Here is a 16853-nt window from a genome sequence, read left to right on the forward strand (position 1 = left end):
TCGTAACAGGTTTGCCTTTGACTCTGAAAAAGAAAAATGCTGTATGGGTTGTGGTTGATAGACTGATAAAATCGGCTCATTTTATATTGGTATGTACTGATTACTCACTTGATAAGTTTGCTGAATTGTACATTTCGGAGATTGTGAGATTGCACGGGGTGCCTATTTCTATTATTTTGGATAGAGATACGAGGTTTACTTCGTGGTTTTGGAAGAAGTTGCAAGAAGCTTTGGGTACAAAGCTGAACTTTAGTATTGCCTTTCATCCACAAACCGATGGTCAATCTGAAAGAAAAATTCAGGTACTCGAAGATATGTTCCAATGTTGTGTTTTAGAATTCAAAGGTAGTTGGGAAAAATATCTACCATTAGTCAAATTTGCTTATAACAACAACTTTCACTTAAGTATAAAGATGGCGCCTTATGAGGCATTGTATGGCTGCAAGTTCCGAACACCTTTTTATTTGACCAGGCTTAGTCAAGAACAGATTCACGGGGTTGATTTGGTTAGAGAAACCGAAGAAAAAGTAAAGGTAATCCGTGATTTCTTGAAAGCAGCTTCAGATCGACAAAAGTCATATGCGGATTTGAAAAGAAAAGAGATTGAGTTTCAATTTGGTGATAAAGTATTTTTGAAAGTGTCTCTGTGGAGGAAAATTCTGAGATTGGGCCATAAAGGCAAGTTGAGTCCACGTTTCATTGGGCCGTATGAAGTTACTAAAAGAATAAGGCCAGTGGCATATCGGTTAGCTTTACCGACAGAGTTAGAAAGAATTCTTAATGTGTTTCATGTGACGATGTTGTGACGATATCGTTTCGATCCCTCACATGTCATTTCTCCATCAGAGATTAAGATTCGACTAGTCACTACGTATGTAAAGAACTGATCAAGATCTTAGCTCGGGAGGTTAAACAGTTGAGAAATAAAACTATAACCCTAGTGAAAGTTTTATGGCAATGACATGGGGTTGAAGAGGATACGTGGGAACCTGAGGAGGCTATGAGAAAATTCTATCCAAACCTATTTTCTGGTAAGATTTTCGGGGACAAAAATCCCTAAAGGGGATAGAGTGGTAACAGCCCGATTTTGGGCCTAGTCGGAACAGTAGTTTCAGGACCACAAATCCGACTTAGAACAATTTGTTTTTACTATAATCTCATGGTCTACAATTTTACGGAATGATTTCGTGAAAATTTCATTCGAAAACTTTGACGTTTGAGCACTCGATTTAGCAAAAAGGACTAAATTGTAAAAAGTGCAAAAGTTGAGTTCTACATGCTAAAGGTGTCTAATTGTTATGAAATTTAAAATTGAAAGTCCTTAGATGGTAATTATACCATTTTACTTTAAGTTGGACAAAAATAGACATGAGGTAAGAGAATTTTAGTGTTTTGAGAAAAGGACATTTTGGTCATTTGGTAATTAAATGAATTAAAACCAAAAATCAAGCCAAAATTTAGTCTATCTTCTTCATGTTTGGCCAAAATTTGCAAGGAAGACATAGCTAGGGTTTTGCCACTTTTCAAGCTTGATTGTAAGTCCGTTCTTGCCCCGTTTTTAATGCTCTTTACATTTTTGAAGTCGTTATTGCCCGATCTATCTATTTCTACCATTAATTTGAGAGATGATTGAGGTCTAGGTATTTGATGTCTAATGGTAGATTATGCAAGTTTAATGTTAGATAAACAACTTTTGTTAGGTGATTTTTGATGAAAATGTCAAAAGGACCTAATTTCAAAATGCACATAAAAGTGTGATTAAAAGGAAAATGTGGGCTGTTATGAGCACCATTAGCATTCAGCTAGGCTTGGGTAATGAAAAAATTGAATCTATTTCAATTTACGAGCCTAAGGACGAAAGTGTAAATATGTCAAAGTTTAGGGCAAAAATACAATTTTGCCATAATATGATTTTTGGACTGAATTGAGTAATGTGATTAATAAATGATTTAAAATTTATATTATAGAACAAGAGAAACGAGGTTCAGACCTAGATCGGGGGAAAAATAAAGTATTTGACGATTAGGTCCATTTCCTACTATTTGTGTACCGATGTAAGTTCTTATGTAAATAATGCATTGTTATAATTATGTTTTAAATGCTTTATTATTGTATGAATTATGATTGAACATAGAGCATGTTCAACAAAGTTTCGACAATCATGAAATCCCGATTGAACCTTAGGAATAAACCATATCTGGGATATCACATCATTATGAGACTTCGTGTAAGACCATATTTGGGATATGGCATCAATATGAGATTTCATGTAAGACTATTGCTAGCTATTGGCATCGAAATTAGATCCCATGTAAGAACATATCTAGGATATGGCATTGGTGTGGTACTATGTTTGCGAGATGCTCGAGTATCTTTTAGTATTACAAGTGGTTCAACGGAAAATGAAACGAGAATGTCAAAGTTGTGAAAGACTGTGGTATGTTGTAAATTGGTATAGGTATATACATAAAAATCATGCTTAATGAGCTTGATATGTGATGATTTCCTCGGTAAGGTTGTGATTGAGTAAGTTGGATTGTGAGATTTATACTGACATTTATGTTAATTTACTTCAAGTTAATTGTATGTTAAATGTGAGTTTATAATGCTTATTATTTGCATGGGAACTTACTAAGCTTTAAAGCTTACTCCTTTTCTTTTCCCTTGTCTTATTGTGTCACCAAGCTACTTCGGGGATTGGAAATTGTCGGAGATCTAGTCACACTATCAACTTATTATTTTATGTACCAAAGAATTTAACATTTTGAGTTATGGCATGTATAGGGACTTGGTTATTTTTTTATGTGTCATAATTGATTTGGCCTAATGTGTTGGCCTGTATTGGTCAATAATTCATTTTGTAAATGGCCATATGGTATTGGCTAATATTGGTTTAAGTATATATATGAATATGATGATATTTTCATGGATGAGGAAGTATGCATGATTGAGTTGAGATATATGTGATGTTTGTGTATGATCAATGATAGCATGTGAATGAAGTATTTATGCAATGGTTGTGGCTGATTTGGTTGAATGTATGTAATTGGAATGGTGCTATGTTTTGTTGTATAGGTTTGTGCATGAAGCGTGTGATCCAGCCGTGTGTCCCATGCACCTTAATTGTTTCAAAACAGAATGCTCAGTATTGAGCACACAGGCAGAGACACGGGCGTGTGTCTCAGCCGTGTGGATGGCACGGCCTCGAACAAGGGCATGTGCCATGGCCGTGTGAAGTCTGCACCTATTTTATGAAAAATTATGAAAATTAAATCGACCACATAACATAAGGATTGCCTTGGCCGTGTGACTTCATTTTGTTCATGGATGACAAATAGAGAGTTACACGGGTTGGGGAGATGGGCGTGTATGACCACACGCCTTGCCCCCACGGGTGTGTGACTCTTAAAACAGGAAAAATTTTCTAAGTGTTATGAAATTTTCCAAAGTTCTCGGTTTAGTCTCAAATTGCTTCCAATGCATGTTTGGGTCTCGTAGCCTTGTTTTAGGGGCAATATGGATATAAATGAAATTTTTAAATTTGGATGGAAATTTACATCTCGGTTTTGTATGTTTGCTTGTGTTTAAGTTCGGTAATGCATCGTACCCTGTTCTGGCGTCGAATACGGGTAAAGGGTGTTACAAATTAGATAATTGAATAATGAATTAATAATTGGTTCAAAAAAAATTAGGAATAATGGCTTCTACTAGTAAATTATAGACTCTAGAGTTTTTGCTGCAAAACTAGTTTTTGAAACTCTTAATGACAAATTAATAGTCAAATATATTTCCAAAATTAATAAGAGCTTTTATTTAATTAGGTCTTAATTAAATTCAACATAAATTAATGATTTTATAAATTCAAGTAAAGCCCACTTTGTTTTCTATAAACTAAGAAATTTACTTTAAGAAAATAAAATTTTTTGAAAGCCTATTTGTTTTTATTGGGCCATTTCGGTGGCTAATGTGACCCTCAAAATTCGGCCATAATGTCTAGGTCAGGTTGAGGTTGTTACAACAAATATGCCTATCAAGACTATTCCTCTTTGAGGAAAACCTAGTGTGGGGATATTCGATATAGAGTTAGTTCCATAAAGAACCATCAAATTTGATGTGCCTAAAAGTAAGGCATCGCAATTAGTGCAGTTTACAAGGGTTAACCCAAATGCCATTTCAACCCGGGTGTAAGGTAAAAGTAGAAAGGATGAATCAAGGTTCAAATTGCTAGTACGGCGTGGGTCCTTTTCTAGTAGGCCTTATGTGTAGAATGTCAGTTTATCTGCCAGAGCTATGTTGTGTTTACGAGCCAGGATAAAACTAAAAAGGATATTCAGGATAGGAAGTGTGAGGAAAAAGGGAACAAAAGATGATATGTGCAAGGAAAAGTGAGAATCCGCAAGGATGATAAATAATTTAGAATTCACCAGAATTTTTTGAATGCTGACCAAATAACGATCGCTCACTAATCAAACCGCCATTAAAGAAAGGTGGAATTCAAATAGGAGTTCACTAGGCAAGATAAGACGCTAAATTCTTGGTAAAAACATGGAGTTAAAGTATTTTATTTTCTTTTAAGTTAATACCCCAACAAAGAAGGGGTAAGTTATGTAATTGATAGTGAAGAAACTCATTAAGTTCATTTGAACTTACCAAAGTTTGGGCCTATTTTTTGCAGGGTTCGTTGGATAAGGAACTCAAGGAGGGAACAAGTCAGACCATGTTTGTTCAAAGATCATCGTCAGTAAGGTGTCATGCACATAATAAGGGGGTACCTTCAGAGGCTTCGCCTATGGAATTGGTACATTTTAGTTAAGTGTTTTCTTAGGATTTAATCTTTTAAAGTAGTCAAATAAAGTTCGGTTTAAGACTCTTGTTGTAGAAAAATTAGTAATGGAATAATAAAGTTGATCGGCAAAATTTTCCGACTAAAGTATTAGATCCAACCAATCCGATTATGACACTCCATACCTGAACTCGATGACTAGGTCGAGTAATGGTGTTACAACATGCGTTAGCTAAATCAAGCTCACATGTCCTCAAAAACATATAAATTACAAGAAAAGCACTTGAATTACTTGAAAATTTAGGGACCGAAAAGATGACAAGCACTAATTTTAATATATATACCTTTTTTTAATTTTTAATTAATCACAATTAAATTAATAAACCTTTAATTAATTAATACTTAAGCATGATTAACAAAAGTTAGTGAATTATGTCATCCACTACCACTGTTTGAAGCAATTAAAATGGTCTAATTCCTCATCTAGTCCTTTGGCCATTTAAAAAATCTATAGCGATAAACTTTTACAATTTAGTCCATGTACCTTAATTAACTATCAATTTAAGAAAATTATTGGACCAGGCTTTAATATATTTCTATATTAAACTCATAAATATTCCATAAATAAGGAAATAGGATTCCGAAACCGTCGTTTCCAACACAATTGAAAATCGAGCTATTACATTATCTATTTTTAAACTTTCATTAAAATAACTAATTTAACAAACACTTATAAGAATACATGAATTGTTGCATTTTAAAGGAAGTTTCACTCATTGAATTCACATTATAAGAGATCGTTATTATGCTATCATCTTGAGATCATTAAGATAGATCTTAGGTCTTACTAAGTGGCTCTTTCTTCATTCAAAATTTTTTTTAAAAGCATTCAAAGGTTTTAGCTTTCCAATTTTAAGTATGAATAAATGCATAGATATAATCAAGTGGCATCCTCCCTAATCTAAATGACATGTTATCATATATGATTGTCATGTTTATTGATTCCGTCATCCATTCCATCATCTATATGTATATCAAATAATTAAAAAAATATAATCATTGTCTCTAACCAGCCAAGGTTCATAAGGTCTCATCTCATGGAAAAAGAAAATTGCAAAATAGATTGCAATGTTAGATGGGTGTCAAAACAAGAAAAAATAGATTTCTACTAAAAAAAATTAATAGACAAGACAAATATGTCATCCAATGGAAAAATAAGCATATTGGTAAGTCCAATCATAGTCCTTCAGATCGATAACCATGCCATCCTTTTCTGGTTGAAAGTAATACTAATAGATAGATTGAAGCTTACATGAAAAAAATAGGGTATCACTCGAATGGAAGGATTTTAGTTAGATTCATAGCCATGTACAAAATATGTCACTAGAATGACCCATGTTTTAGGCAGGAGTTGGTTAGGGTTTAAGCAATACAACTTTAGAACTTTACAAAAGAAAAGGTTCAATGATAAATGAAAGTCTCCTTTAAAATATGAAGGTAAAAGCACAAATGATTATTATCTTCCTCTGAAATTCTATTGCATCCTTTACTCTTTAATGTAAATTTGCTAGGGACATTAAGAGACCATCTTTTTTCTTTCAAAAACCCTAATGGTTTCCATGTCAATGTAATGAGGGATAACATTTACTAGATCAAGTAGATAGAGACAACCCCAAGTTCCTTGAAAAACAAACTTGTACAGGCACAACTTTAAGGACACTCAAGAGACTTAGAAGAGAATACTTATTATAAATTGATTTCATAGTGCAGCTATCCCAATCGTTTCAAGTATGAGGCTACCTTTAATTGCTTTTTATTTTCTCAAGCCTTGCAACATTTAAGCATGACTATATTTTCATAATCATACATTTCTAGCATGAAGCGTTTTAAAATGCTGGCTTTTTGAATTCACAATCAGTCCTACACAAGCCACTTTGAGACATGCTACAGACCTTATCAAGTTGGGGACTATTGTTAGTAAATAATTAAATTGGCCCAAATATCCCCAAACAAGGAAAATCAAATCTTTTATGGACTACAATGATTTAAAAAGGATTGACCTTAAGATTTTAAGTTGCTTAAGCCTAAAGGGAACTTATTCCACCATGTGCTAACAGATAAAACATTTAGAGCCTTCCATCACTAACTCTCCATTTCAATTAAAAGGGATGGGAAAAGATAAAGCCTTGAAAATAGGATTGGACGAGGAAGTTAGATTTGGGCACCCATCTGTTCACCTTGAGGCAAAATCTAAAGACCTATAAATATGAAAATGAGCATGTAACATCCTAAAAATTGAGGGTTAGTAGAATCGGGTTTGGGAATCGAGAGAGAGTGATCATGCCATAATTTTTGAGATTATCTGTGCATTTTTAGGAATAAATGAGGTATTGGTTTGTTTGATAAGTGTTAGTGAAACGTTCCTTGAAACCCAAGTTCTAATCCATTCTCTCTCACCATTTTTATTATTTTACTAATTTTGCCTCAAACACTAGTATGTGACACGCCTTGTTTTTAAAATAAATATTGCAAAATTATTTCAAAAAATTAAGGAAATATCCTAGTGGTTAATTGATAAATGGAAAAGCATGAAAATTAAATTGAGGTCCCAAGTTTGAATCCTTTCTCATGTAAAATAATTAACTTTTACAAAATCCCTTGTTTTTAATGTGTGTGTCATCCATGCCTTTGTAACCATAGGTATAAATGTTAATTTTACACAAAATAATCAGCTTTTATTCTATTTTTAGTCACCCTAGCCGTTCCTCCCCTCTCCTCTCTTCCTTGATCTTCAATTTTTTTCCTTTCTCCATTGTTGCCATCGTCTGTAATACCTAGTTTTATTATCTTTTTCTTTTCTTTTTGTCACAAGATTTTGCATCATCTCCTCCATCATATTGCTTCCATTTTTATATAATTAAATCATCCCCAAATCTGAAATCTTGAGTCTCCAAGATCGATTCCTAACGTTGCCAAGAAGTGCCATTGCCACCACTTTCAATTAGCTTGTGTAAGGTCTCTTTTTCCTTAAATTTCTTAATTAGTCTTTTCAATTAAAAACCTAAATGTATAGATCTGGAATTTGGGGGGATTTTAAATATTTTAAAGGTATTTTTCCATGTTTTAAATGGATCTCAAAATTGTTCTTAAGTTAGCCCCAATTTTGGTTATCATAGGTAGTCGTGCGAGCGCCTAAGTGCAAGAAAGGGGGCTATTTTGCTTCTAAATTCTTTCCCATATATTTCTAGAATTAATTTGATTTCTTGAGCTCCCATAATCAGCCTTTAATCACATTTCAATGAGGGAAAAATGTTCTTGATCAATTGGCCATTTGGATATCAAAAATCAGGAAGCATAAGTGCAATTACATGTAAACTAGTTTGTTGTTTCAACATAGTTGTTGGGTAAACGTTATGGATTGATTAAATGAATAAATTTAATCAATATTTTCTACTGATTTTATAGTATGTAAAGGTTTTAGTTGTTGACCTGAACACCCCAAGTCATCTGTAAAGCAGAAAGACGTTCGTGCGTACGGTTCGCATCAAAACAGTGTAAGAAACATAAATAGTTTGGATTCGTAAAATAGTTGTAATTGTGACGGTTGGTTTGAAACCATAAGTGGGTGTTTGGGGGGGTTTTTAATAGATGAATTAATTGAATTTATACTTATTTTTAATTTAGGTTCATTTTAAGGTTTATTAAGGAAATCAAAAGGTTAGCTACTGTGCTGCGAAAAAGCGTAAAATAAAGTGTGGGTCCTAAACTCATAAACTTGTTTGATAATGATAATTATCATATTATATTTGATGATTTAGCTTGCTGATTGGATTGGGTTAATAGAAAAGTAATTAATTTTGTAAGTGGCTGAACCAGGTACATTTCGAGCCTTAAAAGATTGATGTGTTAGCAAAGTTGCTAGTTTGACAGTGTGATTATGTGATTGATATTGTGATGCATGATTGTGTTATTTGGTATGAGCTTGGTTGTATGTATGGAATGGTTTGCTGTAATATGAGTTTATGCATGATATAATTGCATGAAAAATTGGCTATGTTATATTGGAATGGTTGCTATACATGCACATTGAAAATTTGTAAAAGTATGTGAAATTGTGTAATGTTAAATGATATCATCTTAATGGTAATTTAAAAGTTGGGACATTGATTCCATTAACTGAAAGTATTTGATTATAGAGGGCATGTTGAACATGTCAATTAAATATGAAAAATATTACATTATGGCTACGTATGAGATTGTATGACATATTGCATTTGCATTGGGATGAGATATTTTGTGATTGATGGAGGAGTTTCGTGGAGTACCGGTGGCATATTAAGTCTGCATTTATTTGTAGTTAGTGCACTACATTTGGAGTACCGAGGGAGTGGCGATTATATCGCATTATTTGTTATTCGACAGTTTTACTACATTATTATTAGTTGGTGGTTTTACCACATCGAGGTATGCTCACATTTATTGGAGTTTGAAAGATGGGTTCAGGGGAACTTGTGGTGTGCAGCGGATAGTTTGGGTAGGAACCTTTTTGCATTGCATAATGCTCACGACATACTTGAATGTTATTGATTTATGCTACGTATTGTATTTTTTTGTGTTGAATGGTATCGAAATTAATGATTGTTACTTGAATCAATGATAGCACATGCTCATATACTGTGTGACATTGATTTGACAATGGTTAAGTAATGATAAGAAATTCCAATGATGGTTATGTATTCTTCTGTTAATGCTAGTATGTTTCACTATATTTGATATTCATGACTGTTTAAATAACTATTCGACTCACACTGAGCTTTCATAAGCTGACGCCTCATAATGTTTAACTTTTCAGGTAAACCTCGAAATTAGGACCGGACTAGGCATTCGGAGAATCACCTTGGACCTCGAACTATTTTTATTAAGTATTAATTAGTCTTTATTGGTTTTGGTTTGTTAATTTTAATTACTTCTGGTCTGTGGCTTGGTAACTTTTCTTTTGGGTATTTTTGCATGCATGATTACTCAAGCATAATAACCGAAAAATGCATGATATCAGGCTTAAGTAAAATTTGACACTGTGTAACTGTACTTTACTATTATAGCATGTCAGGGTGGGACATTTGTACGGAGGAAGTAGTCAGCAGTTCATCTGCTCGACCAGTGGTTTATACACAACATATTCTAGTCGGCAGCCATCTGCTCAACTAGTGTTTTATCCACAACGTATTCAAGTTCACAGTCATCTGCTCGACCAGTGGTTTATCCATAATGTATTAGTAGCTTTTATTTACACAAGTGGATAGTTCATCCACCGGTATTCTAATCGGCAGTCATCTGCTCAACTAGTGGATATCCACAACATATTAGCAGCTTTTATCTCCATAGATGGATGGTTCATCCACCAATATATTTATCATTAGCAGTTCATCTGTAGTAATCAGTGGTTTATGCACAGCATAGACTAATGGTAGAGAAGTTTTGGGGAACTCCTAACTATGGTGTGTAGCGGTGGGGTAGGACCTTTCTACTGCTAAACTGAACTTCCATTGAATTCATAAGAAATTACATGGCTACGAACAATGAAATATCATGTTGATTAGTTTTTTTGAATTACCAACATTCTGTATTGCTATTAATTGTGATTTATTCTATGAGTTGATATTGTGCATAACTTGTTTACTGTTTGCACTGGTTCCCTTGTGATGGAACTCACATTGAACTTCATAGATGACTCTTCCTTTTATTTTTATCTTTACAAATAACCCACCAAGTTAGGACGCAGTCGCGGCATACGGAGGGGTCAAATACGTTTATTTTTATAAAAGTATTATTAGACTTATTCTATAATTTCTATTATTTCGGAACTGTACTGTTTTACTTATTTTGTGGCATGAGACTCATATTTGGGGTTTATTTAGCATGCATGACATTTAACTTAATTTAAGATATGGAATTTAATTATCTATGCATGAAATGTAGTTTTCATCAAAATCATTTTTCCGCTGCTAAGTTTACAAATAAATTTTGGAATAATAAGTAAATTAACTAAGTTTTTTAAAAGTCACCGTTACAAGAAAAATGTTAAAATTAATTGTTTTTTTTTGTTAACTCAAGTGTTTTTCTGAAAATAGGCTAAGTTTTCTTTTAAAATAAACAAATGTTTTAATATGACTATTTTATAAACCTGATCATATTAGGCCATTTCGGTGACTGATGTAGTCTCTAGAATTCGGGTCTAACATCTAGGCCGGGTTGGGAAGGTTACATGGTCTTAGTGTAAATATTTAAAATTTATGAGGTTAAAACATTAATATGGAAAAGTTGAGGGACCAAAATTAAATATATTCCAAAGGTGGAAAGGACCAAAGTGTAAAGTAAATTAAGTAGGTAAGGATCAAAATGAATTAGTGGAGAAATAATAGGGACTAAATTATAATTTTACCAAAAGTAAAAAATGACCCAAAAGTAAATACTGCGATATTACAAGAGGAAAATGCTCATTTCTAGAGCAAGATCATTATCATGATAATAATTAGTGAGAAATGGTGTTAAAACATGATTGTTTAGATTATTTTATTATTAATTAAGATATCATGTTTCTTCATTCTAATGCCACCGCCACTATAAATAGAAAGGAAACTTTGCCTTTCTTATAATTTGGTACTTTGTCATTCCATTTCCCTATCTTACCCTAAATTCTTGAGAATTTTTAAATGCACTTAGAGCAAAATGAATTAGACGTTATAAAGAGTATGTTAATAATTTAGAAGCATGAAATAAGAGGAAGAATGTAAAGAAAAATTAGGGACAAGATTGATTTGTAGATAACATTTGGAGAAGAAAGGTAAGACCTTAGTGGTTTTCTTATATTTATGTTTTATTTGGGAAAAAAAGATATGTGTATGTGATCTGTCATAATTTGATACATCAAATTAGACTCTCCAATACACTTGAAGAGTTTATTCTCAAGCAATTTAAGTGTCTTTTATATGTTTTTGTTGATTTTTAATTAAAAGCATTGATAAATGCTTTTGTTAGTTTTACACCTTTTTGAGATCCAAATTGGCCAAATGTGTCATGGGGAACCTAACAACGTAATTGAGTTGGTGTAGAGAGAAAATAAGGATCAAACTCGAGGAAAATGTCATTTAGAGTGAGTATCACGACGCCAATGCCATGGAATTTGCGATATCCTTAAAGGTGTTGAAGTGAAGAAATTGAGTCATTTTTTAGTGGTATCGTGACATTAAGGGATGAGTATCACGACATCAAGACCTCGAAGACCTCAATTTAGCTACTATTTTGGGTATTGCGATATCAAAGCTTGGGTATCATGATATTGCTGCCTAATGAGTGAAAAAACTACTGGGGCAAATTTGTGTCCAAATAAGCTTAAGTCTTTTTTTCATTTAAGGGCATAATGGTCAATGTTAGGTTAAATGTTAGTAGACTATAAATACTACTTCATAAGCTTTTGATTTCAATTGTTATTGGCTGAACATTTCTCTTTAGTTTTTCATAGTTTTAGGTTAGGTTTTTTTTTCTTTTCATTTTTAGATTAGGTTTAGAATAGATTTTTTTATTTTTTTTATTTCTTCCTTCTTATTGAAGACTATACAAAAGGGAGATGATTAAACTCTTCACTTTTATTTTATGCCTACTATGCGGTTGATAAAATGCTTACTTGTAATTTAAGTTTAGGTATGTGCTAAATTGGTTGATGGTTGGTTGATTGGTTATTTTTTAGTTTAATTTAATGTTTATTCTTGATTAATTGATTGTTCAATTACACTAGAATGCTTAATATGTTAAAATATATGTCTCTAGTGGAAAATCTAAATAAAAGAAACCGAGAGGAGATTTTATCATTAGATAATTTGATATAGTTATGCTGTATAATGAGACTAAGAGGAGATCTATATGCCTATGTGAGACCGAGAGAAGAACCTAGGTGGTATCTGTACCACCCCTAACCCGTATCCGTCGCCGGACTAGGGTTAAGAGGCATTACCAGACAAATCAGAACATTTCACAAATAAATTCATAAGCATCAGTCAAATTATTCATATATCATTACAAAGTCCCTTACTTAGGTCAACGAGACCTTAAACATACTTTAGAAAGGGGTCGGGACTAAACCAAATGCATACAAAAGTTTTTCTAAACTTTTTTTCAAAGTTGTACAGGTTACACGCCCGTGTGAACAGACCGTGGACCTCACATGGGTTTAGACACACCCGTGTGCCTAGATCGTGTCAAAATAGGGCATACATACTATTTTGTCCACACGGCCACAAGACACGCCCGTGTGTCCGGCCGTGTGAAAATTAGGGAGGCTACTGACTTGGGTCACTCCACTGACCACACGCCCGTGTGCCACACACGACCAATAGACACGCCCGTGTGTCTAGGCCGTGTCAAAACTGGAGGATATACTGCTTTTAATTCTTAGGGTACCCCAGGGGACACACGGTCACCCTAGGAGACACAAGCCTGTGTATCTGCCCTTGTAGACAAAAATAGGCCATTTGAATAGCCATGCCACCCGAATTTGGGTCAACCTACAAGCAAAGAAATAAGCATATATGCACAACCAATTCAACCAATTTCTAAACCAAAAATTAAGCCACTCATGACATATCAATTTCGATTAAATACATACTCATAAGCCTTACCAATCTATATCAAAACATAAGTCAAAAACTTGTTAAAAAAATTCTTTCTATACATCATTAAATTTCATGCTAAAACTTGCCAAAACTTACCAACATTTACCATTTCTTTTATCCAACTAAAACATGTCAAATATATAATATTGCATCACATATCTTATACTAAAACCATGACTTATCAACAACCATACCAAGCCATATCACATGGCTAAATATATACATCACAAAACATAATCCCACAACTTCTAGCCTATGCATGCCATACTTTAATATATACATTTTCAAAGTACAAAAGTGAGGTTCGATAGTGTGGTGATGATACTTGATGATCTCCGAGCTCATAGTAGCTTCGATATCTATAAAACAATGCAAACACACACAAAAAGTAAGCTTTCAAAAGCTTAGTAAGTTCGTACCAAAATCATCAATATTATATCAAATATGAAACAACAGCACATATGTACTTATAAATTCTCAACTCATCTAACAATTTCATGCCAACACCTTCCATATTTTTACACCAATTCAATAAAGTTTATATGCATAATTCTATCTACCACATAGGTATTATACTTACCTGAACATTCCCGTATTCATTCATTTTCATTCTCACCTCTTGTTAGGATATTTTAAGACTTTCAGAAAATTATCAATACTTTAAACATCCACACACTTAGTGCTTTAAAGATTAGCCGAAGCTATAATATTTCCTCCCACTTAGTGCTTTCTCAATTAATCGAAGCTATCTCGGTATCACACACTTAGTGCCTCATATAGCCGAAGCTAGTTTAAATTGCACACTTAGTGCCAAATACCATTGATTTCTCATCATATTCATCCAAACTAAATGTATATACAATCTATGAATAAACTAAGCATCAAAACATACTTATAACATCATGTTTTATGTACGAACTTACCTCGTACTCGGAGTTGTCGACTCGGATTGTTTACTCAATAACCTTCGACTTCCCTCGGTCTAACTTCGAATCCTCTTTTCTTGATCTATATGTATTAAAAATTAACCCTTTTATTCACTAAACCATTCAAACCAATCCATATACACACAATTAAAGCATATTGCAAACTAGCCCTCACATTTTCACATTTCGACACTTTAGTCCCTAGTTCACAAAATTACAAAATACACAAATTTTGCTTGTACACAAGCTTATCCGAATTTTCATAGCTCTCATACAAGTCCACACATTTCATTTCTTTCACATTTTAGTCCCTCAATTTACAGATTTCACAATTTGGCCCATTTTACACAAAATCATCGAAAATCCAAAGACAAAACATATAAACCCAACATCAAACTTTCATATTTCATCATATAACAACATAAAACGCATATATTTATCCATGGAACATTTCATATTCATCATCAAAATCAAAAATTGAGGCATGGGCTTAGTAAAACACAAAGCAGCGATCACAAAAACGTAGAAAGTATCAGAAACAAATCAAAAACGGACCTTGAATTAAGCCTTGTGTGTGCCGAAACCCTAAATCTCTTTTATTTTCTTTTTCTATGATTTTCTGTTGATTATGAACACGAAATGACCATATTTTCATGCCTTTTTTTATTTAACTTATATTATTAATCAAATACCAAATTTGCCCTTTATTAATACTTATAAAAATCATTTGTAATAAGGCCATATATGTCCATTAATAATGTAAATGGCATAATTACCATATAAGGACCTCTCATAAATAAATCCAAATCAATTAGGCACTTTTAACATCTAGCACACAGCTTTTACATTTTACGCGATTAGGTTCTTTTTATTAAATTAAGCACACAAACATTCAAATTTTTATACGAGACTTTCACACATGCTAATTCATTCATCATAAACACAGAAAATAATATCTAAACATTTCTCTAACACGGATTTGCAGTCTCGAAACCACTATTCCGACTAGGGTCTAAACCGGACTGTTACAATTCTCCCCCTTAAAGATTTTCGTCCCCGAAAATCTTACCATTGAACAGATTCGGATTTTGCTGCCTCATAATATCTTCAGGCTCCCACGTAGCCTCTTCAATTCCGTTTCGATGCCACATCACTTTTACTAACAGAATTTTCTTATTTCGCAGTTCTTTAACCTCTCGAGCTAAGATACAAATTGGCTTTTCTTCGTAAGTCGTATCTGACTGAATTTCAATCTCAGACAGGGAAATCACATGCAAAGGATCAGATCTGTATCGTCGAAGCATCGATACGTGAAACACATCATGAATCTTTTCTAACTCTGGTGGCAATAACAATCTATTTGCTATTGGCCCAATACGCTCGATAATCTCATATGACCCAATGAACCTTGGACTTAATTTGCCTTTTCTACCGAATTGAAGCACTTTCTTACACGAAGATACCTTTAAAAACACTTTATCATCAATCTTAAACTCAATATCTTTTCTTTTCAAATCCGCATGAGACTTCTGACGATCAGAAGCTGTTTTCAGACTATCTCGAATCACTTTTACCTTCTGTTTGGTTTCTTTTATCAAATCAATTTCGTGAATCTTATTTTCGTTGAGCTCCGTCCAATACAAAGTTATACTACATTTGTGACCATATAAATATTTGTACAGTCCCATGTTAATGCTCGACTAAAAACTATTATTATAAGAGAATTCGATCAAAGGAAAATACTGTTCCCACGTACCTTCAAACTCAAGAATGCAAGATCTCAACATATCCTCAAGTATTTGAATAATCTGCTAGGATTGACCGTCCGTTTGCGGATGAAAATCAGTACTAAAGTGCAATTTAGTACCGAGAGAATCTTGCAATTTCTTCTAGAATCGTGATGTGAATCTCGGGTCTCTATCTGATACAATAGATGATGGCACACCGTGCAATCTCACAATATCGAAAATATATAACTCAGCTAATTTATCAAGTGAGTAATTAGATTGAACCGGAATAAAATGAGCTGATTTCGTCAATCAATCAACTACAACCCAGATTGCATGTTTATTTCTTGGGGATAGGGGTAAACCCGAAACAAATTCCATTGTTACTCGATCCCATTTCCACTCCAGAACCATAATCGGTTGTAACAAACCAGATGGCACCTGATGTTCAGCTTTAACTTGCTGACAGATCAAACATTTAGAAACAAATTCAGAGATATCTCTTTTCATTCCAGACCACCAGTAATGCTGTTTCAGATTATTATACATTTTCGTACTACCCGGATGTATAGATAACCGACTATTGTGAGCTTCACTCAAAATCATTTGAATTAACTCTGAATTTCTCGGAACACAAATTCGATCTCAGAATCTCAAGTAATTATCTTTATCAACTCTGAATTCTGAATCAGACTCTACTTCACACTGAGCTCTTTTAGCTAAAATCTCATTATCAATCTTCTGAGCT

The sequence above is a fragment of the Gossypium arboreum genome, chromosome 13 (genome assembly GCF_025698485.1).
Source record: "Gossypium arboreum isolate Shixiya-1 chromosome 13, ASM2569848v2, whole genome shotgun sequence".
Classification (NCBI taxonomy): Eukaryota; Viridiplantae; Streptophyta; class Magnoliopsida; order Malvales; family Malvaceae; genus Gossypium; species Gossypium arboreum.